Raw genomic sequence first — 23,836 nt, 5'->3', positions numbered from 1 at the left:
AAGGTAGCAAAACTTTTACACAGACAAAATATGTCTTTCTATGGGAAATCTAGGGCTAAAAAAGGTGCAGAATTTGGACAAAGCGTAGCTTTCTGAGTATTTGCTTGATGAAGAGACAAGTTGTATGTTTGTTTGTTTGATTGGTTGAGTGCCATTATCTTTGGGCCTTCTTCCTCATTTTATAGACGAATTAAACCCAACTGTGCTGTTTCTGTTCTTGCCTGAAAGTAATTGAAGGGTAATGAATCATCAACATTTTTACATGTTTTGCCATCCGAAGTACTTTTGGGCTAGAAGTAGGTGGATTTCCATTGGTTGTCACTTTTCTTGTAAACACCTAACCTTTGCATTTAATGGGGGCCGTCATTTTGTCTTGAAATGAATGAACTGGGCTTGACCCTAGGCTTCGGGCATACCTTTTTTATTAAGCTTAATTGGGCTTCTTTCCCTTTGAAGCCCAAAGTTCAAATATTAACCCAAACAGTGCCCCCTTCAATCGTTGTTAAGCTTACAACCCGAGGTGCTAATAATGATTGAACAGTCGTCTCATGCCTTCTCTCGGTACGCGTGCTATTTAATGTAGTTGGTGTTTATTGGAGTTTTTTGCACTAACCCACAATCTTTGTCCTTAATCATCTGCTCCTTATATAATTTTCTTAATATTTTAAACAATTTTAAACCCCCAAATTCTCAAAACTTCCTGAACTTCCCATAGTCCTTAAAACCTTTCTTGTTTTTCTAGCTTTCTTTTCAAATCTTCTCATCTCACTCCAAGTTTAATTAATGGCCCCAAAAGCTAAACAAATCCGATCTTTTCATGAATTTGGTGAGGGTATTGCCACTTTGCGCCGTTTACTCAACGCCCTTCATCGCCCTCGGGCTGGCCTGCATTCAGAATTTTTCTTTGAAGAAGGTGGGGTGCATTTATTGGGACATGCATAGACTTCTCGGGTTCCAAATGTAGTAGAAACTAACATGCCCTGAGATAATTGGTTTACCCCTAATCCATTCATGGCAAAGTTAGGCATTTCTTCATGTAAGTGGTCCCAATATCGTTGCAGTTTTCCTCTGATGAATGACTCGGCTTGGGTTCAATGGATAAATAAACTCGAGCCAATTTTTAAAAAGAAATGGATGAACAATGGCATCTATGAGTTGATAATGCTTACGAAGATTACTATGGTTGCTAAACCCGGATTACTCACCACCGCTCTTATTTTCTGGAATTTGGGCACTAACACCTTCGATTTCAGGATGGGTCCTATGTCCCCGACAATTCTAGATATGGCACAAGTCTTTACACTACGACATTCGGGCAGAATCGTGGATGTGACTCAAGACTACTACAGTGACTACTTCCATTCCTGCACCTGTTTGTGCTCCTACTTCTGCGTCTACGATCCTTCCTATTTCTCTAGCTGATGTTACCCCTTCTGTTACGTTTGAAGGTGCAAGAAGTGAACCTTCTGAGTCACCAACATCATCCTTGCCTGCCTTGGCAAAGAAGTTTGAGTAAATCAAAACCAAACTGCAGTCACGCTTAACATCCTTAGAGTTTCCTAATTTTCAACATGCTTATATCTTCAAGGATTGGATGAAAAAGGACTTTACAGCTTCCTTCAGTCTTAAAACCCTCTATAATGCAGAAAAGATCCTTATTAAGCTATACCATGCTCAGTTATTATACCAGGTTCAATATAAATCTTTTCTCAGTTTCTTTGAGAATTTGCGGGCATTAAGGGATCAGCATCAAAAGGCGAAGTGGGCAGCAAACCGAGTGAAATGCTTTCAAGAAAAAAACATGTAAAGAGTACAACTGTGCTTCGACAATTGGTGGATGAAGGGTCAGTGATGGAAGAAAGGACTGTAGTGGTTGACTCTGAAATCCAGCGTTTGAAAGAGCAGTTGTCTTCTCTTAAAGCTGAGAAAGTGACTACCAACCACCTCTCCAAAAAAGTAGAAGAGATGGAAAAGATTTCCCAAGAGGTTGAGGATTCCAACGTTCAACTTGTGAATAGCAACACGTATTTAGGAGAACCAAGGTGGATTTTCACCATCATGCAAACTTACTTCTTTAAAGTAGTTGCTAAAGTTACTGGACTATGATCCCTATAGCCCCTTTATGAAATGGAATGAAATCTCTTTTCTTTGAATTTCCATTTTCTGAACTTTTTAATAGTAAAAGTCTTTCTTTTATTGCTTGCTTTGGATTTTTTGGGTATTTTAAGAGTTTCCTCTGTGGACCCTTCATTCTGCTCCTACTTCCCAAGTGGCTTTCCATTTTTCTTTCTTGGACACCATTAGGTTGACCATGTTTATAAGAGCTTTTGGGAAGGGATCTGTGTCAATCATCATGTTGGCCTGAGGTTTTTCTAATAACAACTTCCCTTTAATGATGAGATCTTGTATCTAATCTTTAAATTGGACACAGTTAGTGATGGAGTGATTGAAGGTGTAGTGTAGCTTGCAATACTTTTTTCCTATTAATTCCTTAGGCTTAGGCAGCTTTTTGGTGTTGTCGGGCACAATCACTTTTGCCCGTACCAATTCTTCATAGATCTCTGTGGCCTTGGTCAAGTCGAAGGAATAACTCTGGTGTTTTGGGGGTTTCATGGGGACGAATCCATCATCGTTCATTACTATCTTCTGATCCTTTACCGGCTGAACCAATCCTTTGACTATCAAGGGTTTAAAGGGAATGGTCATCTCTACTGCACACATGTCCATTACCTCTCTCCCTCAACCATCATCTCTTTCTGGCTCTCCTTCAAATTCCACTTGGTGAATGGCGACTTTACTTTTGTAGAAAGGTGGTGTTTTAGAGGAGTGCTTTAGTTGCTACTCCTTAAGCAACAACTTCTCATACTTAGTGGCCGCAATCACCAAGTCTTGAAGCTCATTAAACTGTGCATCATAAAACTTCTTCCTCAAGGGTAGTCTTAAGGCTTTCTGAGCAATAGCTATAAGCTGGACCTAGTTGACGAGAAACTGGCATCTCATCCTCGTTCTTCTAAACCTCATAATGAAGTTTTCAGTAGATTCATGCTCGTATTGTTTTACCTCAACTAGATCATTGATGGTCATTTCTGGCTCTATCCTGTAGAACTACTCATGGAAAGCCATCTCCATTTGACTTCAGTTAGCAATGGAATTTGGGGGCAATAAAGAGTACCACTGAGATGCTAAGCCTACCAATGAGTTCCCAAACAACTTGAACTTATAGTTGGGATTGTCTTCAAATGTTACACAGTGGTTGGAGAACTTGAAGATGTGATCCCTAGAAGATACATTGTTATCTTCTCCACTGAATGTTGGGAACGCGGGCATCTTGAAATTAAGAGGAAAGGGATTCTACTTATCAATAAACTCTGGGTAGGGCTTTTGATAAGCGATTCTAAACAGCGGGCGAGCTTGTGGTTGGGCATTTCTTACCATCAACCTTCTTAACTTAGCCAACTCATCTTTGAGTTGTTAGTTGGCTGTATTATTAGGCGGGTATGAGGAGTTTCCCCTTTCAAGCTACGGTCAGTACCTGATAAAGCCTTCTTTCTTGACTCGGGCTGCCTCTACTTGACGTCCCCTCCCTTTTTAGCCAATAATGATGACCTATAAGGAGGGGGTTTATCCGTAGTTGTATACTCTCCTTTCCCGCTGTCGATAAACTGGGGCATCCCATACTTTGTTCTTTCTTACTTGCTTTACCTTCTACTATTTAGTGGGAATAAAGGGTCCGGCAACTCTGCCTCTAGAATTTCCTCCAGTACTGGCTGATCTATTTTGGATCCTTCTTTGTTTTTCCCTTTGTTCTTCTTTTCTTCAAGTAAAGGAAACAAAGGAATAACTGGCTCTTCCACAGGGTTGGCTTCTCTCATCGTCTCTTTAGCACGATCATTTTCTAGGGTAGAATATTCCAGATCCAGCCTCCTTTGTAGATGTCCTGTTAAGGAACAAAGTCTGCTTACTTTTCCATTTTTTGTAGAGAATTTCTCTCCATGCTTTTTATGACAGCCATCATGGTAGCCTGTAAGTCTTCATTTGTAACCTTCCCTCCTAATTTCTCAGAAGGACTCGGGCTTTCTGTTAGGACAGGTCCTTGCAAGTCTTCGGGGAGATTTTCCATGCTAGATCTTGGTGTGTATTGGGGTGGTTTTTGTTCTTTTTTCCACTTGAAGTTTTGTTCTTTCCTTCGTGTTCTTGGCATACAAGATTTGAGTCCCACCGGGTGTGGCAAAACTATGTTCGGGCAAGAATTTTACTGGGAAGGGTCCCTGGCTCGAGCACACAGCTCCCCGAGGAGTTGACACTTTGTTTGACTCTCAAGCTCTCGCTCGCTTGTTGGGCTGCAAGAATAGGACAGAGTTAGTTATGAAAAGGTGTCTTTGTTAGGCCTTAGATGTAGGCCGGGAGGCTCGCAATCAAAACTAACTAAATGCTGAGGCGTGCCACTGCCATTTCTGTATGGAAGATGTAAAATGAATGTATTTAAGTTGATTACTTGCGCCCCAAGTTATTCTGACTTCTCATCATCAAAGGATTGTCGTGGATGGGTTAAATCCACATTAAGTTCTTTTCCATGCTTTGAGATCAAAGACTTTGTTTATCATGTATGCTTTTTACATAGTAGGGATTCAGATCTAATTAAGATATTAGTTTTATTTACTTTTATGATAGTAAAAGTACTATGTGAACCAGATCTGAGAGTTAATAGAACTTTGGATCATCAGGAGACCGAAAATGACTTGCGTATATACTAAGGGATACATTATAAAACCAGATCTATTAATGGAAAGGCAAAAACAAAGATAGTCGGGCAAGATTTCACCTTGTTGGGCAATGTTAAAGTGTCTTGCAATCTTTTTTTTTTTTTTTTTTTGCAGTTACAAAGGGTTAAGTAATAAAGAAGGATGAGGGGTAAACAAGTTTACACGAGGGAATCGATACTACAACGTTTGGGGAAGGTAGCAGAGCTTTTACACAGACAAAAGATGTCTTTCTATGGGAAATCTAGGGCTGAAAAAGGGGTGCAGAATCTAGACAAAGTGCAGCTTTCTGAGTATTTGATTGGCTGAGAGACAAGTTGTATGTTTGTTTGTTTGATTGGTTGAGGATCCTTGTCTCTGGGCCTCTTTCCTCCTTTTATAGACGAATTAAAACCAACTGTGCTGTTTCTGTTCTTGCCCAAAAGTAACTGAAGGGTAATGAATCATCAATATTTTTACATATTTTGCCATCCAAAAGTAATTTTGGGCTGTAAGTAGATGGATTTCCATCGGTTGTCACTTCTCTTATAAAGACCTAGCTTTTGCATTTAATATGGGCCCTCATTTTGTCTTGAGAAGGATGATCTGGGCTCGACCCTAGGCTTCTGGCGTACTTTCTTTATTGAGCTTAATTGGGCTTCCTTCCATTTGAAGCTCAAAGTTCAAATATTAACCCAAAACACATTTAACTTCCCTCTCTCGTTTCCTCTCCTCCGTCACCGGCAGCCGCTGCTCGCGACTTCTCTGCCGGCTTTCTCTGTCGGAGGATTCATCTTATTTCTCTCTCTCTCTGAGGTATGTAATCTCACTTAATTCTTCAATTTTTCTTCCATTTTTTGCTCTGTTTTTCCTTCGTGATTCTTCTATCTGCTAGATATTAGTTGATAAAAATGATGCTGAAAACTTGCTGTTTTGGGGAACGATAGAAACTTTAGGGTGCAAATTCAGTTCTCTGATTTTACCGAAAACATTTTTTTTTTTTTTGGGAAATATTGAAACTTTAGGCTACAAATTAAGTCCTCTGACTTTAGTGTTGGCACAGGCATGTGTTTTTCCAACCCGGAGAGTTGGGATAAGGCACTGTGTTATCTTTTACTTGAAGAACGTTGACAGGGTTGTAATGGGTATCTGCCCATGTTCAAATCATGTTTGGTTGATTCGGGTTCTCTCAGAAACTCTACGTTTTTTGTGGAGAAGGGGAATTTCAGAGCCTATTACGCCACTGCGTCTGCGCTGTTGACGAGGGATGCCCATGTGTTTGAGGAAAACCCATTGCTGGTTGAAGCCTATGTGATTCAGGAGATTAAAACTGTGAGGGAAAGGTCTGGCATTTGGAGAAACCGGAATCTTTATCCAGACGTTGCCAGAGTGTTTAAATCTTTGGACTGGGAGGTTGCATGGGACCTGAGGTTTTCCAGGTCTGTGAAGCAGTATGGCTTTTCTCATTCTTTAAGTGCGTTTAGTGTTATTGTTTATGTCTTTGCATTGGCTGGGATGAAAATGGAAGCGCAGTCTTTTCTCAATGATATTGTTTGCTATTATCGAGATGCTAAGTATGATGCATTTGGGTTGTTCCCATATGTATTTGATTCACCTCACAATGGGGCGAGAACTCTTGTATTTGATGCACTCATTACGGCTTTTGCTGCCTACTCGATGCTTGAGAATGCTGTGGATGTTTTTGTGCAGAACAAAAACATGCAGCTTGAACCACACATTTGATCTTGTAATTTTTTGCTCAAGTGTTTGGCAGAAGCAAACAAATTGGAATCTGTTAGGATTTTATTTGAATGTTTAAAAAAGTATGGTCCTTCACCTAATGTTTACACTTACACAATTATGATGAACTTTTACTGCCAAGGACATGAAGGGAAGGGTGTCGATATTGGTGAAGCGACCGACATTCTTCAGGAAATGGAGAAGCGTGGGAAACACCCAACTGTTGTGATATTCGAAACTTGAGTTTGTTTTGGACTTTATTCGAAACTTGAGATGCAGAAATCAACCTCGTAATAGTTACTGTTATAACGCCGTACTTCTTGGATTTTGCCAAAAAGGCGAAACGTATGAAGCTTGGAAGATTTTGGAAGAAATGAAGACGTATGGGACAATACCAGATGTTTATTGCTACACCATTTTAATAGGTGGATTTTGCAAGGAAGGAGATATTGAGATTGCTCTCACTTTATTTGAAGAAATGGAGCATTATAAAATTGAACCGTCTTTAGTTAGCTATTGCTCACTGATATACGGCCTTTGTAAGATTGGGTTGGTGGATGACTCACTGGATATTTTCCGTGATCTTGAAGCAGCTGGGGTGCGCCCTGATGCCATCACTTGTACCCTCATTGTTGAAGGGTACTGTAGGGAAGGACGCTTGGAGGAAGCCTTGAAATTTATGTATGAGATGCATGATCAAGGCATAAACCTTAACTCATATACTTATAATGCAGTCATCAAGAGTTTGTGCAAAGACAACCGGAAAAAGCGTGGGAATTTTTCCCTCAAATGCTCAAGAGGAATATACATCCAGAAGTTGCAAATTATAATACTCTTATGAATGGTTTTGCAAGGCTGTTAAGTACAAAGAAGGCCTCGCTTGTGTATAAAGGAATGCTGAGAGTTGGTGTCATGCCCAATACAGTAACATATACGATCCTTATTAACACATTCTGCCAGGGAGGCAAAATGTGTGAAGCTTATGACTTGTTCATGGAAATGAGTGAAAAGGGTTTGGTTGTGGATGTCATTTGTTACACGTCTCTAATTGCTGGGTTTTATAAAATTGGACACATGAACAAGGCTTGGGTGTTGTTCAATGAAATGTTGAGGAATAACCATTTGCCCAATGCAATAACTTACACCTGTTTAATAGATGGGTTTTGCAAATCCTTGCGCATGGATTTTGCCAGCTTCTTGTTTGAGGAAATGAGGAGAACAAATGTTATTCCCGATGCTGTGACTTACACTGTGCTCATGATTGGGTATGGCAGATTTGGGAATATTGATAGAGCAATTCAATTATTTGGTGAAATGAAGGAGAGGGGTATTGCCCCACATATTATTGCCCAGGAAACTATGGGGCTTTATACTGGCGCACTTACAAAATGTTAGGATACTGAAGGAATGATGTTTTCAAGGACCACCACATGGTATACTGATTGGATTTCTTTCTATTTCTTCAATTTGGTTTATCCTTGTAGTTGTATCGTACTAGTTTTGTACTTTTGAAATTTTAGCTGAGTACATATTTAAAGTTATTGGCCTATAACTTTTCTTTTTTAAATGAATACTAGCAACTATATCTGAACCAGGGAAAGGACATATGCCGAAAGAATCTTAAAGGCAAGTTATTTCTTTACATCTGTTTTATTTCTGGGCCATTTCTTCTTTAAATTTGCATGCGTATAACTGTCATATGCATTCTTTGTATTTTGACTAAAGTTAGTATAGGATAATTTTTTAGACTTCTTATAAGTGTTATAAATTGAATTCTGGGCCAGATCTTGTTGAAAATGTAATGATTGGTCACACTTAAATACCAGATGACGTATTCAATAACCTATTGGGTACGGGTTGACACTTTGCAATAATCGAAGGACATGTAAACTTGCCTTCTTCATAAACAATTACTTCATGTTTCTTAGTTTAGGTTGCTGATACGAATATTTCTGGAGCTTCATTGATTTGTTTTACTGAATTTATCCTAAATGTATTTGGGGAGCTTCATGTTACTTAGTTTAGGTTGCTGATACGAATATTTGTGCACATTAGTTGATGTGTTTACGGACATGCTTGTTTCCTGGCTCAAATGTTCCGATTCTTATGTTCTTAAGCAGCAACAGAGGTGTTTCAAAACTTCAGTAGACGTCGTTGTTTACTTGAACAAACAATATGAACTTATAATTCCAGTTGATATGGGAGGAACAAGTTATCAGTTCAATAATCTATTTAGATTCTACTTTAAGTTTTTCAATGAGAATAGTCCCTGTAATCTTGTCTTTTATATGTAATTTTGATGCATGAGCGTGGACTAGTTGTGGAGGGGAAGGTTTAATGAAACCTAAGTGCTACTGGATCACATGTTTGTTATCTGCAGGCAGGGCAAACCATAAAAGTTAGTGAGAAGCTTCAGTCAAAACAATTTATTTCAACAATTTGGGCTTCACTAAATATGCCGTTTACATATGGGGAAGATAGAAAATGCTGATTAGACTTGGAGGAAACAATAGTGTGCTGCAGGTAATTCTTTATCCTAGTTGGATACATCATGCATTTATAGCGTAGCTAACTGAGTACAGTATGATTTTGTATTCAAATTCTTAAGGATATCATAGTCTTGATTCCGAAGTTAATTATATATATATATATATAGATATTATCACCAATATTGATTGGGATTCCTCATTTAAATGGTTGACCAGATTCTTTGGATCTGATGACTTGCAGCTTTAATCATATTTCCGAAGAATAGACTGGTGCTCTAGATACTTTGAAGATTCCAGCTTTACCCTGTAGTCATCAATGGGTAAACCTCTTCTTGTACATGTAATGTTGACCGTTAATCTGTCATAAGTTTTCCTCTGCCTTTGTATTTTAAGAGGAAGTGGACTCCACAAACATACTGATGTATAACCATTAACCAGACAAAAATACAACATCAAGTTATATAACAAAGGGGTGTGATATGAAGAAGAGTAGACAAAAGAAGATAAAAAATATGAATTAAACTCAACTGGTCTGATTAAATTATAATGCAGTTTCATATTTATAGAAGCTGCGGAAAATAGACATTAATTGTGAAGTAATCCAAAGGTAAAGACTAACAGAAAAGACATCAAAAGAATCATAATCATGATATAACATATAAACATGAATGTGGATGAGACTTTTGGCAGCAAATTCTTTCTTTGTTCTTAGAAGGTTTGTAGATTTCTGTTCATCCATGAGAATGAAATGATTCCAATTAGGTTGGTTTTTTATTGATTTCTGACAAACTAAGCTGCACACAAATAATCTGTGCAGTTTTGTCAATTCCAAACTCTTCTACCATTGTCATCTATAGGCTGTCCTAGTTAGTAGACCACGAAATGGCCTGACATTGTTTTGGATCCCTCCAGAAGTGCTAACGCTGACTCTCTGTTGACTACACTTGCCCGTTTGAAGAAATTTATTCTAGTTGCCATTATTTTCCTGCAATTTGTGATTGAAGCATGTATGTTCCTATTATATTGCTTTCTTGTCTCAGCAATGAAGGAGAATCAGAATAATCAAATGATAGATTTTAAGAGGATTTGAACATGGTGAACTCTTTAGTCACTCTAGTTGACAAATGACTATGGCTTCTTAGGTTTTTATTTTTGTTACTCAAATGAATGCATCAGTATTTGCCTAAACATGTCATTGTTGCTGGAAACATTCTTTGCGCTTTCTTAGGATTTGAAAGTATTGACCTCTTAATTCACTTGTTGATAATGTCATTTGGGGTTTTTAGTTGTGCTGTTTTATATACATGCATCGTTGTTCGCTTAAAACGTTTCAGTTTTCGCCTGTTTGCATTCGTATTGTTTTTGAGGTCTTTAGTTGTCAGCATAAAAGAGACAAATTCATTGAGTATATATTTTTAACTCAATTCTTCTTTAATGAACTTTTCCCTAAAGAAATATGGCAAAAAATTCGCTGTTTAATGTTTTTTCATTATTTATATACATTTTGGTAATTTCATCTATATAACAGGAGTAACAGGTTGGGGAGTCATGGTGAATCACAGCCGTTGATTTATCCATGACTCGGTTAATTTTCATGACACAGCCGTACTTTGTGTCTAGGACTATAAATGAAGCCAAATACTCAAACATAATGAAGAAATGATGGTTTGAGTTGTCTATCTGACTGTCTTGGATTAGCATTGGCATTGTAGCATATTTTAGAGCATTTGCGCTACCTCTTTCCTGTTTGTCTGCTTTGAAATGGTTTAACTTAGAACACAAGTATCATTCTTGTGATTTTCCGTGGAAAATGTGTCTTGAAAGGATTTTTGTATCTGTGCTTTGGCAACTTGCTTTGCACACTAAACTTCCAAAGTAAGCTATTTTAATATTTGATACTTTTATAGGATTGTCTTGGAAGGCACTTCACAGTTTAAACACATCATGGGAAGGTTAAATGGACGGTAACATCCTTAGAAACCTGCCAATTTACTTGAGTGGGAAGTGATTTCTACACATCCCCTTCTCCTCTTGCACGCCTCTCTATATTTCTGTTCTGTGACGGCAGAAATAAGTGAGGGGTTTAGGTGGAGAAAAGAGTTGTGGGGGGTTCTCTCTAATTGATCATCATTAATTGAAATACCCTTGTTACTACTATGTTTAGTCATCCTAATCTATAGTAATTCATTCCATTTTCTCTTTCGATGTTTCATGAAACAATGTGAAATCTCTTGCCCAACACTTTTTGCAGACTTCCAATTGACGTTGACTGTGCTTTAGAGGTGGGAAAAACAGGAAGAGAGGGATGTGAATAGCATCGATATTGTAGTAGTTGGTTTAGGTTGGTTTTCGTCAGGTCTCAAAGGGGGAAGCAACCTTGGATTGTGGACACAGGATGGCACTGAAATTACTTTTGGAGAACGTTAGTTATTGGTCGGGCTCCATTCTGGGTTTTGATACCGGAGGCAGTTGGCGACCGGAGTAACTTGAAGCTCAAGGAAAAAGCTTCAAATGGAGAGTGCAGTTTTCCTTTCCGAGGCTACCATTCGAGGTTTGAGACGATCTTGGCCACTATCTGCTTAAAGAAGTTGTCGAAGGCTACATTGCGGGTCTTCTGTTAGGAGACGATTTTGTTTATCGAGAAAGCAGTTGTAGAATCATTCGTTTTATTGTTGATTCAGGTCATAACACTTGGTTACGTATTTTTGTTGTGTAAGGGCATCTATGTTTGGCTTTACCGCCTATTGTGTAATTGATATATCCACATGCTTCACAAACAAGAGTAGATGAACCCGCACACACGGGGGTTAATATTATGGCATATTTGTCATTTTGTCCCCTTAACTTGTACAGAGCTGTCAACTTTCTCCAAACTTTAATTTTAGCCATTTACCCTCATTAACTTTTATAGTTAGCCAATTTCCCCTTGAATTTTAATTTTAGCCGATTACCCCTGAACTTTTATAGATAGCCAAATCTCCTCCTGACTCTACATTTTAAAAATTTTCATTTAGTTTGATCACACGGACAACACACGACAGTTGTATTGGGGCAAAAAGAATGGAAAATTGGAGGGAAAATTTTAAAATCTAAAGCTAGGAGGGAAATTGGCTAATTATAAAATTTTAGGGGGTACTCAGCTAAAGTTAAAGTTTAGAGGAGAAATTGCCTAATTATGCAAGTTCAGGAGGGTCAACGGCTAAGTGCCCCAGCTTAACATGTCAATAATGAACACCCATAATCCCATTGTCGGTAAACTCTTTTCCTTTTGTTGTAGCTATCTTCCTTGTATTGTATGAGGGGATAGTATGAAGTATAGGAGCTCAGGTACAAAAATAAACGCTGTTTTTAACACCCAAAAATCCTTATCAGGAAGCCCTTCTTGTTAATTGATTCATAGCTGTCCATTGACGTAAGTTTCAGAGCTATTCATTAAAAAGTTTTATAGTAGTAAGGAGTTTGTAGCTTAAAGGGTGAAGAACATTTACTTATGCATTTGAGGTTTTAAATTCGGTTTTCTCCTTCCATAGTACTGCTTGTATCAAAAGTCTAATGGTTGCGTTGAAGTCAAAAACATTGAAAAGCATAAGCTGCTTCTATCACCTTATGTATTAATTTCAAGCAACAATGTTCCTATAAGTTGTTACTCCCTTATAACTTACTAACCCAATTCCATACCAACGGTATCCTACAATTTTGAATATTGATTTATTAGTAAAAAGCCGTCTCCTATATTTGAATTGCCGGAACAAGAATTTTATGTGAGAGTTGAAGCCTAAAAGGGAGAATTGGGAAATTTTCCTCATAGGGGATTTTAGTGGTTTTCCTTGGAGATGGAAAATCCGCCCGCCGGTTATAATTTGCAAATTCTTCCGCGATTAATTAAAAGAATGAAATTGGCTGATATTATGACGGTACTAGGTAGATAGATATCATTATGGAAGAAGTTCATCGTTGAAATGGTAATTGATAAATAGAAGTACAAGATATCAATTGTGTCATTCTAAATTTGTCTCAACCTTTTTAAACATTCCAAACAAGTATCCAATCTATTGATAATGTCACATCCGTTGAGCCCTAATTAAATTTCTATTAGATTAACTAGGTTTTACTTTGTCTCCAACATCAATAGAAGGTCATGAAAGTATAGCTTCCACCAAGTAACCGCCCTTTAGGCCATCACCTCTAAACCCAATCTACAACCACAAACTCCCACCCTGTAACTCAAGCTGCCAACATCCAAAAAAGGTCATAAAGGTTGCTGAAATGGTATGAATTACCATGATGTAGCTTCAACTACCTTCATCGTCTACGAAAAGGATTGGAAGCTTTACTACCTCCTTTAAACTCTATTTGAATTTTTATCCTTTTTTTTTAAAGAAATTTTCCAATATTTATTATTTCATTGATGAACTTTTCATATTTAATTTAATTTTTCATTTTCATATCTCATTGTTGCCACATGTAAATTTAACGAAATAATTGAATGCGACTTAATAACTACTACTCGCTTTAGTACTATGCATGGAGTTCTAGCAAAAAAGGTACTGTGCATGGAGTAAAGAGATTAAAGGGGAATGGCACACTACATTCATGACCGGCACGCGGATTCCTCATACACACCAGCTGGAATCTTTCGTGGCAACTCTATCCATGTAAAACACCGTCGCACTCCACGTGCCTCTCCCCAAAACACCACTGCCCTCCACTCATAACCACCGACAACTATTAAACCACTCATTTCTTGGACCTCCCCCCCATTGGGTTTCAAACAAACTTTGGCAATTTACAGAAAACCTAGGACTTCTGAGCCATTTTAATTTTCATCGTCCTTAGTCATCACCATGGCTCCATGGGAAGTCCTTGACCTAGTTTCTCACCACCTTGACCCTAAATCCCTAGCCATATCCTCCTGTGTCTGCAAGTCATGGTTCATTTCTCTGTCTTGCGACCACAATTGGCAGCCCATTTGCGCGTCCCATTTCTCTTCTCTTTCTACCCTCAAACTTGATAACATTCATCCAGATATGTAGAGATGAATGTATGTATGCAAAACATACAATAACAAAGCCTAAAGAAATAGAGAGACGAGAGCGAGAGAAAGACGAAGAAAAATGAAAGCTTTTGTTATTTCTCAACAGATTCAATACAATGCTCACACACACAGAGTAAATATTTATATAGCCTGCAGATATGCCTTATCAGCTACGCTATCACTGTAACTACCTGATAACATACTAACTAACTCCAATAGCTGATGTGGTAATCTGTGATGATGTGTCAAATGATGTGACAGTCAACTGATGATGTGGCAATAGCCATATACCTTCAACATCCCCCCGCAATCTCAACTGGGATTTTCCAGTTTGAGATTGTAACAATGTTTAACAAATAATGGACTGCGAAGACCTTTGGTGAGAATATCCGAAGTTTGTTCTTCAGTTGGGATGTACACAACCTTTAAATCGCCTTGTTGCATTGCTCCCTCACAAAATGATAATTTGTATTAAGGTGTTTTATTCTTGAGTGAAACACCAGATTAGCACTTAATGCAATTGCAGATATATTGTCACAGTGAATGGTAGGTGGAGCATCCAAGAACACTCCTAAATCCTTCAATACATTTCATATCCAAACTATATCTGTTGCAGTATGCGCTAAGGCTTTATATTTAGCTTTAGTAGAACTCCTCGACACTGAATTTTGTTTCTTTGACTAGTATGAAATTGGATTATTCCCTAAGTACACCACATAACCAGTTATTGATCTTCGAGTATTCAAATCTGCAGCCCAATCAGAATCAGAAAAGGCAGTGAGCTGTGAAACCGTGTTTGCAGAGAATGTAATACCAGCATTTATGGTTCCTTGAAGATAACTAATAATTCGTTTGACAACTCCAAAATAAACATCTGTTAGTGAAGACATGAACTGGCATACTGTGTTCCAACATAGGCGATATTTGGCCTAGTAAAAGTCATATATTGTAAAGATCCCACAATGCTTCGATAAGTACTTAGATTTGTCAACAATTGTCCTTCTAAATGCAACAGTTGATTATGAGGTTTACAAGGGGTATTTGCTGGTTTGCATGAATCCATTCCTACTTTATGGACCAAATCTTTAATATACTTTGATTGACTAACAAAGATTCCTCCATCCTCTTTATATTGAACTTGTAATCCCAGAAAGTATGTAAGCTGCCCCACGTCTTTTAAGTCAAACACCTCAGAAAGCTCGTGAATCATTTGTTGTATCTTCAAAGCATTGGATCCAGTTAAGATTATGTCATCAACATACAGTAATAAAATGATGATATTAGATTCATCCTTCTTCACAAACAGACTTGTACGAGAAGCAGAAGTATGAAATCCCAGAACTGCCAAATAGTTTGTAAACTTTGAGTTCCAAGACCTTGAGGCCTGTTTTAAGCCATATAATGACTTAATCAATTTGCAAACATGAAAAGGATAGGATGGATCAATAAACCCCTGTGGTTGCTTCATATACACTTCTTCTTGTAAATCTCCATGTAAGTAAGCATTCTTGATGTGTAGTTGTCTAAGATTCCAATGATTTATAGCAGCTAAGGCTAAAATAATCATGGTCGTAGTATGCCTTACAACCGGACTAAATGTATGCAAGTAATCAACCCTATGTTCTTGAGAGAAACCTTGAGCTACAAGTCTTGCCTTGTATCTGGACACACTGCCATCTGGATTTTTCTTCACTTTGTATACCCACTTGCTTCCTACTATTGCTCGAGGAGATGGAACCAAGATCCAGGTCCCTTATGCTCTAAGAGAATCATATTCCTCTTGCATTGCCTTTTGCCAGTGTGGAATAGTAGCAGCTTTCCTAAATGTTTTAGGTTCTGAGACATCCGTGATTTCAGAAATAAAGGAGTAGCCACCAGTGAATGGCTTTTCCTCAGTGATTTGAAGGGACTGAAGTTTCAGACAATGTGATATTAAAGCAGCATAATTTCTTCTCTCAATTGTTCCACTTTTCAATCTAGTTATCATTGAATGTGTAGATGGGACAATATTTGAATTTAAATCAGACGGAGATAAATTTGGAAGAATTACCTCTAGTTAATGATTTGAGTGGACATGCAACAATGATTGTGTACCAGAGTGATGATTTGTAGGAGAGTGATGATGTATTGAACTTGGAGACCCATGTAACGAAGTACCAGCAGTCGAACTTGCACCACTATCATTGTTTTGAAGTCTATGTGACCTGTTAGGATTGAACACATTCAAGTTATCAATTGAATTTTCACCGTCACCATTTCCAGGAGTATACGGATTTGAACCAATATCATGTTCTGATATATGCACAGAACTAATTACTTGTGAATCAGTATGTAATTGTGAAACAAACATGTCTCTTTCTCTTGGAACCTGTACCTGAATGACAATAAGTGCCTGAGACGACCTACAAACACTCGAATCGAAGAGACCTTATGTGGTTGAGCTTGTCTGAAGGGATAAACATCTTCATCATGAATGACATGCCTTGATAAGATGAACTTTTTGGTCTTAATATCATAACAGATGACTCCTTTATAACCATGGGTAAGACCAAGGAATACACATTGAGTAGATATTGGTTCTAGCTTATGTTTGTTGAATGGTCTTAGTAATGGATACACTGCAGTGCCAAAGACTTTAAGATGTTGAATCTCAGGAATACTACTGAATACAACTTGATAAGGAGACTACATATTTAGATTCCTGGAAGGCATTCTATTAACTAAAAAAGCAGCATGTGAACAAGCATGATACCAGACTATTAAAGATATTTGAGCATCTGATAACAGATTAATAGCTGTCTCAACCAAATGTCTATGTTTTCTTTCAGCAAGACCATTTTGCTGAGGTGTATGAGGACAAGAAACTTGATGTACAATTCCTTTTATCTCCAAAAACTGTCTAACACATTGCTCATATATGTTGGAAATGTGCCCAAAAGCCAATCGTATGATGATACTTTACGGACATTTCACATATTAAACTAATCTAGTTTAATATAAAGCGCTAAGATTATTGTTTAAAGCCGCCTCATATAAATGTTATATGTTTAAACGATAAGTCCAATGAATTTGTAATTGGGAGAATATGATCTAAAGAAGTTAAATTCATGAGACCATTCCTTTTCGTCTACATATCCTAAACGTTCCTGATCATAGGATTGCCAATTAGGCATTGACAGTCCATTAAGATCAGTACGTGCTATATCTTTTCTTAGGGAGAGTAACTGGTCTCGAGTCATTGGTGTGACTGACACCAAGACAAGCATGTAGGTGCTTAATAGAGAATGAGTCCACTGAAAGCGATCAACAAGGAGTTCTCATACTCATGTCACATGAGAAATATCATTGGGATAATGCAAAGTAGTCCTTTGATTTGAGGCATCATATTTGTCTTGTGGTTAGGTCATTGATCTTTGACTATGTCAAAGTCACTCTGTCAGAGGATGTCCACGACATGGTTGGGGTTAAGCAACTTAGCCATGGAGGCAAGTGAATGCGCAATAAGGGATCTCTAACCTTCAAACAATTTGAAGGAGAATACTCTATGATATGATTAAGAATCTCTGGCCAGAGTATTAATGAGATTTAGGAAGTCGTTCCAAATCACGTTCAAGGTAATCATATAAGTAAGTGAATCACATTGGATTGTAGACATGAATAAACTACCAATCCAAACAATGTGGTCAAAAGTATTGTATTAGAAAAAGACCGTATTGCATTGTAATAGTAAACTGAATAGGTTCTCCCTCTCTTCTAATTAGCTTGGGTAGCCATGACATACTGCTAGGTGTCACTCATAGTTTATGGAAGCCCTAAAGGTGAGTAATCACTAAAGGGAGAATTGAAAATAAGTTTCAATTCAAAATCGATTTGAAGAATTCTAATCACCCACTGCCTTGCTAAAAGGAACCTAATGGATTAAACACTATGTAAGGAAATGATTAAAGGATATAATGAAGATGAGTAAGGACAATTAAATAGTTTAATTTTATATGGCAAGGATTAGTTAGAAGTTAATTAATCTAGAACGAAAGGTTCGTTTTAGGCCTTAAGTTAGTTTTGGGTTTCGGGACACAAAAGGGTTTTGGTCCACAATACACATAAGGTTTAAGTTGTGTGACAACTAAAACAAAATGGGCAATTAACCCACTAAAAATAGGGAGGCCAGCCATACTTAGAGTGGGAGTGGGTTTTGGACTTATTACAAGTTTGCCACTCTAATGAAGGTAGGTATAAATGTGACTTTATAACCTTTTCTTCATTAGAGTTTTTTTTTTTTTTTTTTTTTTTTTGAGGAAATTGGAGAGAGCAAAAGCTTTCATTTTTCTCTCTAGGAGGCCGGCCACCATTGGGGAATTTACTAGCATCTAATTCTTCCATGGTCACTCATCTTCTTCCTTAACCATCCTTGGTGTCGAAACTTAGAGGTTTCCAACTTTGGGGACTTTTGGAGAACCCAATTCTTTCATCCGTATCCAAGAAGATATGGAGACAAGAAGCATAATTCCTCCATCCAAATCCATGGAGCCAAGGAGCAAGGTAACAAAGGAAAGAAGGCCCTCACTTTGGTGATTAACCTTTGCTAAGCAAAGAGGTGCTTCAAAGGGATAAAGATTTCTCAACTCATTTTGTTTTGAGTTGAGTCTTGGTTCACCATAACTACTAGGCTTTGAATTTCATGGGTAAAGTTTTGTTTTTGAGTGCATACAAGCATGATTCCGCCTTTTAATTGTTAATTGCATGCATAGATGTTGCTCAAATAAACTAGTTTTCACAAATATTTCCTTCAATATATTCCCTTCCACCATCTGTTTGAAGAAATTTAATTGAAGCACTGAAATGATTCTCAATAAAAGCATGGAACTTGGTAAAGATTGTAAAAGCATCTGATTTATTAACCATCAGAAAAATCCATACAAAATGAGAGCAATCATCTACAAAGCTTATGTAATATCTATAACCTTCTATACTACTATGGTGCAAGACCCCATATATCTGAGTGTATCCTTTCAAACACAACATTGGACCTAGCTTGACTTACATGAAACGGCCACTTAGTGATTTTGCCTTGAATACAAGCAGTGCATATAGAAGGACATAGATTTATACTAGTTGATACTTCAACATTATTCAACATGACACTAAGCACCTTTTCAGATGGATGACCCAACCTTTTATGCCAAATTGCAATCTTTTTCTCTTTTTCCAACAAAAGCTGCACATCTTCCAATACTCGAAACTCTGGATCTAAAAAACACTGTTACTGGTATCTTGAATAGCTCTCCATCATCACTCTTTCCATGGTACACAATCCTTCGAGTTTCCTTGTCCTGTATAAAAAATATCAAATCATCACATATAAACCAGCAATTATTGTCTCTGCACAGTTTCTTAACAAACAAAATTCATAGTAATATATGGCACATGTAGCACATGATGTAGAATTAATGGCTTATGTTGTGTTGCAAGAACAGAAGAACCAATACTCTGGACAACCAAACCTTCTCCATTACCAATAGTGATCTTAGCATCACCATTATAAGGAGTAAGTTGATGCAAAATGTCTATATTTGATGTCATGTGGTGAGTTGCACTTGTGTTAACTACCCATGTATCAACAGCTGGAAATCCATGGATATTTGAATCTTCACTTATGAAATTTGATCCTTAAGCAGCCATGCCAGCAAGAGATGATGGGGGTACACTTCCTTGATAGGAGAAATTATTTATGTGAAAACACTCCAAAGCTCTATGTCCCATTTTCCTACAGATTTGACAAACTAAGAACCCACCATATGATTGACTGTTATTAGCTCTAAAGTAGCAATTTGGGGCTGTATGTCCTCTTCGAGAACAGATTTGACATTCAGGAGATATATCATTCTTGTGATTGGTATTTCCACTCCAAGTATTTCCTTGTTTGCTCCCATTTCCAGAAAAAAAGCTTTGAGAACCTCCATTTTGAACACTTTTCCCACTGCTTAAAGATGCAAAGTATGACCGGGAGTTATTCTTTTTGTTATTATTGAAATTATTCCTTCTGTTAGTATTGCCACCATTATAATGATTATCCCCTTGATATCTCTGTGCATTCGAACTCTCCCCTTGTTCATAACCTTGATCGACACCCTGAGACCTTTGTGAATTAGAACTCCCTTGCACATACATAACTGCCATAGAATTGAATAGAGTTGTAATTCTGGATTCAATAGTGCCTTTTGCTCCAAGAAGTTGAGCTCGAAAATCTTTCAAGGAAATCAGAGTTTCTCTGGCTAAGATGACTGTCTTGATCATCTCAAATTCTGGAGGTAACCCAGATAGAGCAACAATAACCAAATCATTCTCAGTTATTCTTTCCCTGGCAGCAACTAATTGATCCTTAATGGCTTTTAAGCGAAGTAAGTACTTATCAACAGAATCAGCACCTTTTTGTGCAGTATGGAACTTAGTCTTGAGTTGAATAACCCTGACCACCAAAACAGAAGCATATCATTCTTACAAACAATTCCAAGCTTCATGACAAGTTTTACACCCAACTCCGTAATCCATGGCATCATCTGAAAGAGTAGCAATAAGCAAACTTAACAAGGATACATCTGTTTTGACCCACTCTTTATAGGCAGTGGTGATCTCTTTAGTTACACCAGTATTAGCATTGATGGCAAACTTTGGAGGGCACTGAGATTCGCCATTAAAGAAATTAAAGAGATCATAACCTTTAAGCATAGATTGAAACTGATAATCCCATTTCACAAAGTTATCTTCCTTTAACTTCACAGTGATCATGCCCAAAAGATTCTCAATTTTCACATAACTAAATGCCATGACTTTACAATATTATAATCACAAGCAATATGAAGCAATTTAAGAACACACTGTGAAAACAGTTTTCAAGAATCACAACTTATAAAGAAAACACCCACTACTTAACAATTCTTCAAGAATTACTCCAATTTTAAGAGCACACACTTCTGGCTTTGGCCTTGTTTATATGACACACATATACTTCATCAATCATACAATTAACAACAAAAAACAATGGCTATCGGCCTTCATGCTTTTGACAGTGACACTTCAATCATCAAGAAATGGCTATCGGCCTTTAAAATTTCAATCTTGCTTAGAAAATTCTTCATTGTGACAACTACACAAACACTTAGTGCAGAAAGAAAGATAACACCTAATAATCTTGAAATCGAACCACCCAGAACTCCAGAAGCTTTTCAATCACCAGAAATCTTGCATCAACACAGCGGAAGTGAATATATCAAGATCGAATGCGAAGATACCATGATAATATTCATCTAGATACATAGAGATGAATGTATGTATGCATAACATACAATAACAAAGCCTAAAGAAATAGAGAGACTAGAGCGAGAGAAAGAATAAGAAGAATGAAAGCTTTTGTTATTTCTCAACAGATTCAATACAATGCTCACACACATCTAGTACATGTTTATATAGCCTGCAAATATGCCTTATCAGCTACGCTATCATTGTAACTACCTGATAACAGACTAACTAACTCCAATAGCTGATGTGGTAATCTGTGATGATGTGTCAAATGATGTGGTAATCAACTGATGATGTGGTAATAACTATATACCTTCAACAAAACTCACTAACCTTACTGTCCCCTATCACCGCCTCTACGTCATGGGTCAAGCTGCCGCCAAACGCTGCCTTCAAACTCCCTGGAAGCCCCGCCTTTCTCTTGACAGCCTCATCTTTATAGTCAACGTCTTCAACCCCAATTCATTAAGCATTGTTCTTTTTCTAGAAAAATTTGAAAGCGAATTGGTTATTGATCCCAACGAGATCTTTAAGTTCGATATGATGTTAGTGAAAATAATGGATTTAGAGCGTGGGAGGATTAGGATTCAGTGGCAGTGAGAGTGACGTGGAATGTGGTGTTGGAAGGGTGAACGAGTGTTTTTGGGATGATGGATTGTGAAGGGAAAGAGATGGAGGGGTGGTTTTCGAAGGAGCTTCCTTCGCCGGGAGGGTGTTGCTCAAGCGTTGTTGGTAGAGGAATTGTGGCGGATTTGAAGTTGGGGCTTTGTGATGGGAGGAGGGTGAACAAAGTGAGTGTTGGGATGTTGAGTGTTGCAGATAGGAGATATGTGAGTGTTGATGATGCTCTAAGATACTTGCAACATTTTCTTCTACCTTGTTTCTAAAAGGTTTTACATTGCTTACATACGGTTCCTGTTTCGCACGAACTTGGGTGAACTATATGGGTTCTACCGGGAAACCATGGATTTTTTAGTTTTCGCCATTGGTTACTGGTTGAGCTATATGAATGGAATGTGAGGAGAATCTCTGGAGATCTTTCTTCTCTATTTACTCGTAACAGGCTCGGTATCGACGGAGTGGTTTGGGTTCTCAAACATGTACACCACTGCTTCCATGACTGAGTTGCAGAGTAGTATGCTTCCATGACTGAGTTGCATAGTAGTATGCTTCCATGACTGAGTTGCATAGTCGTACGTTCAGCTTTTTACATGTAAGGACCTCATGTTGCCAGCTCTAAGAACTTCGCGATGGTCGAGCTATGCCCGGTCCTTCTAGCAGACCGACATTTGATCTTTAAACTTCGTGATGTTTAGATTAGCCAGCCGGTCTTTTTTTTTCCTATCGTTTCATATGTACATGCGACCAAATTTTTTGTACTTGTGTATAAACAAAGCTTGTGCATAAATCTTATTTTGATCTTCTATATATTTTTTTGGATGAAGTTCAAAATTCTATGATGTCTTGCAATTCAAGTTTGGGTTATTCATATATCAGTACTTAGAAATTTTACATTTCCAGAAATGAACATTGAAAAGTCGAAACATTAGGAACACACATCTTAATTTGCAGTGGGAGAAAGAGGTCAAATGAATTATAGCATATGTAAGGATTCTTTACAAGGAGGTTTGGGTGTGTCGTTAAGGATGACAGGGCCGGGGTAACTTTGTTGCTGTGTCATGCATGAGCTTCTAGCTGTTTTTTCTCCCTTGCAGGCAAAAGCTTTGGCAGCAAGGGCTTGTTCAGTTTAGGCAGACTCGAGGGGTTTTAGAGATTTCTTATTGAAAGGAGACTCTTCAGATTGTGACGGTTTTTGTGATGTCTCCACTAACATGTCATCATCAATTAGGTAGTTAGTAGAAGACACAGTTGCACATAGATTTGCCAGGTTTGGTTTAAAAGTTGGCAGCCAATGTGAGTGGTTTACTCAACCTCCTAGTTTTAGCATTGACCTCCCTGTTGAGGACCCTATGCAACTGGCCTATGTACTTTGGTTAAGACTTCTTTTGATCTTTTGCTGAACAAACGCAACACTATCGTTTTTATAAAAAAAGAATAAAAATACAAAAAAGGCACAAAATAAAATTGTTGTTGTAAAATTGAGTTTGTAAGTGGGTGAGAAAGAGGGTCAGGAAAGAGATTCCCAGTGTATGAGAATTGTCTGTTCACTCTTGGCCTTGTTCTTTATTTATACTATTCCACAAAAACACAGAGTTTATGTGGATTGGTCTCCAAAATTCTATTGGTAGTTTGTAAGTTTACACAATTATATTTTTGTTGCTAGTGAACCTTCAACGAAATATTTGTTAAGGATTTGATCTCCTAAACACCTTAGAAATTTCTTTGTCAGATTATGTATGTATCGGGCCTGAGTGTTTCTGATTGAATTACATTTACTTCGAGTTGCTTTCGCAAATCAGATCTCCATTGGAATACAATTTCATCTTGAAGATTTCCAAGTTGGATGCATCTTTTGAATTTGCTTTAGGCAAAAAATTATTGTAGAACGTACTTGATTAAATACACTGGTCTTAGAA

The 23,836-nt window shown here is 37.7% G+C and overlaps 1 long non-coding RNA gene and 2 pseudogenes across 1 annotated transcript; all 3 read left to right on the top strand.

The window, feature by feature from the left end:
• Positions 1-5,427: 5,427 nt before the first annotated feature.
• LOC103938681 lies at positions 5,428-8,079 on the top strand (annotated as a pseudogene).
• An 865-nt stretch (positions 8,080-8,944) lies between these two features.
• LOC103938678 lies at positions 8,945-11,805 on the top strand. The gene is made up of 3 exons (XR_001952407.2): positions 8,945-9,002; positions 9,210-9,288; positions 11,220-11,805. It is a non-coding gene; the product is annotated as an uncharacterized LOC103938678 (long non-coding RNA).
• Positions 11,806-13,723: 1,918 nt separating this feature from the next.
• On the top strand, positions 13,724-22,448 carry LOC108866534 (annotated as a pseudogene).
• Positions 22,449-23,836: the final 1,388 nt, after the last annotated feature.

The sequence above is a fragment of a genome, unplaced genomic scaffold, assembly GCF_019419815.1.
Source record: "Pyrus x bretschneideri cultivar Hongxiangsu unplaced genomic scaffold, Pyrus_bretschneideri_v1 Contig83, whole genome shotgun sequence".
Classification (NCBI taxonomy): Eukaryota; Viridiplantae; Streptophyta; class Magnoliopsida; order Rosales; family Rosaceae; genus Pyrus; species Pyrus x bretschneideri.
The sequence above is the reverse complement of the archived record's forward strand: the minus strand, read 5'-3'. Positions and strand labels throughout refer to the sequence as shown.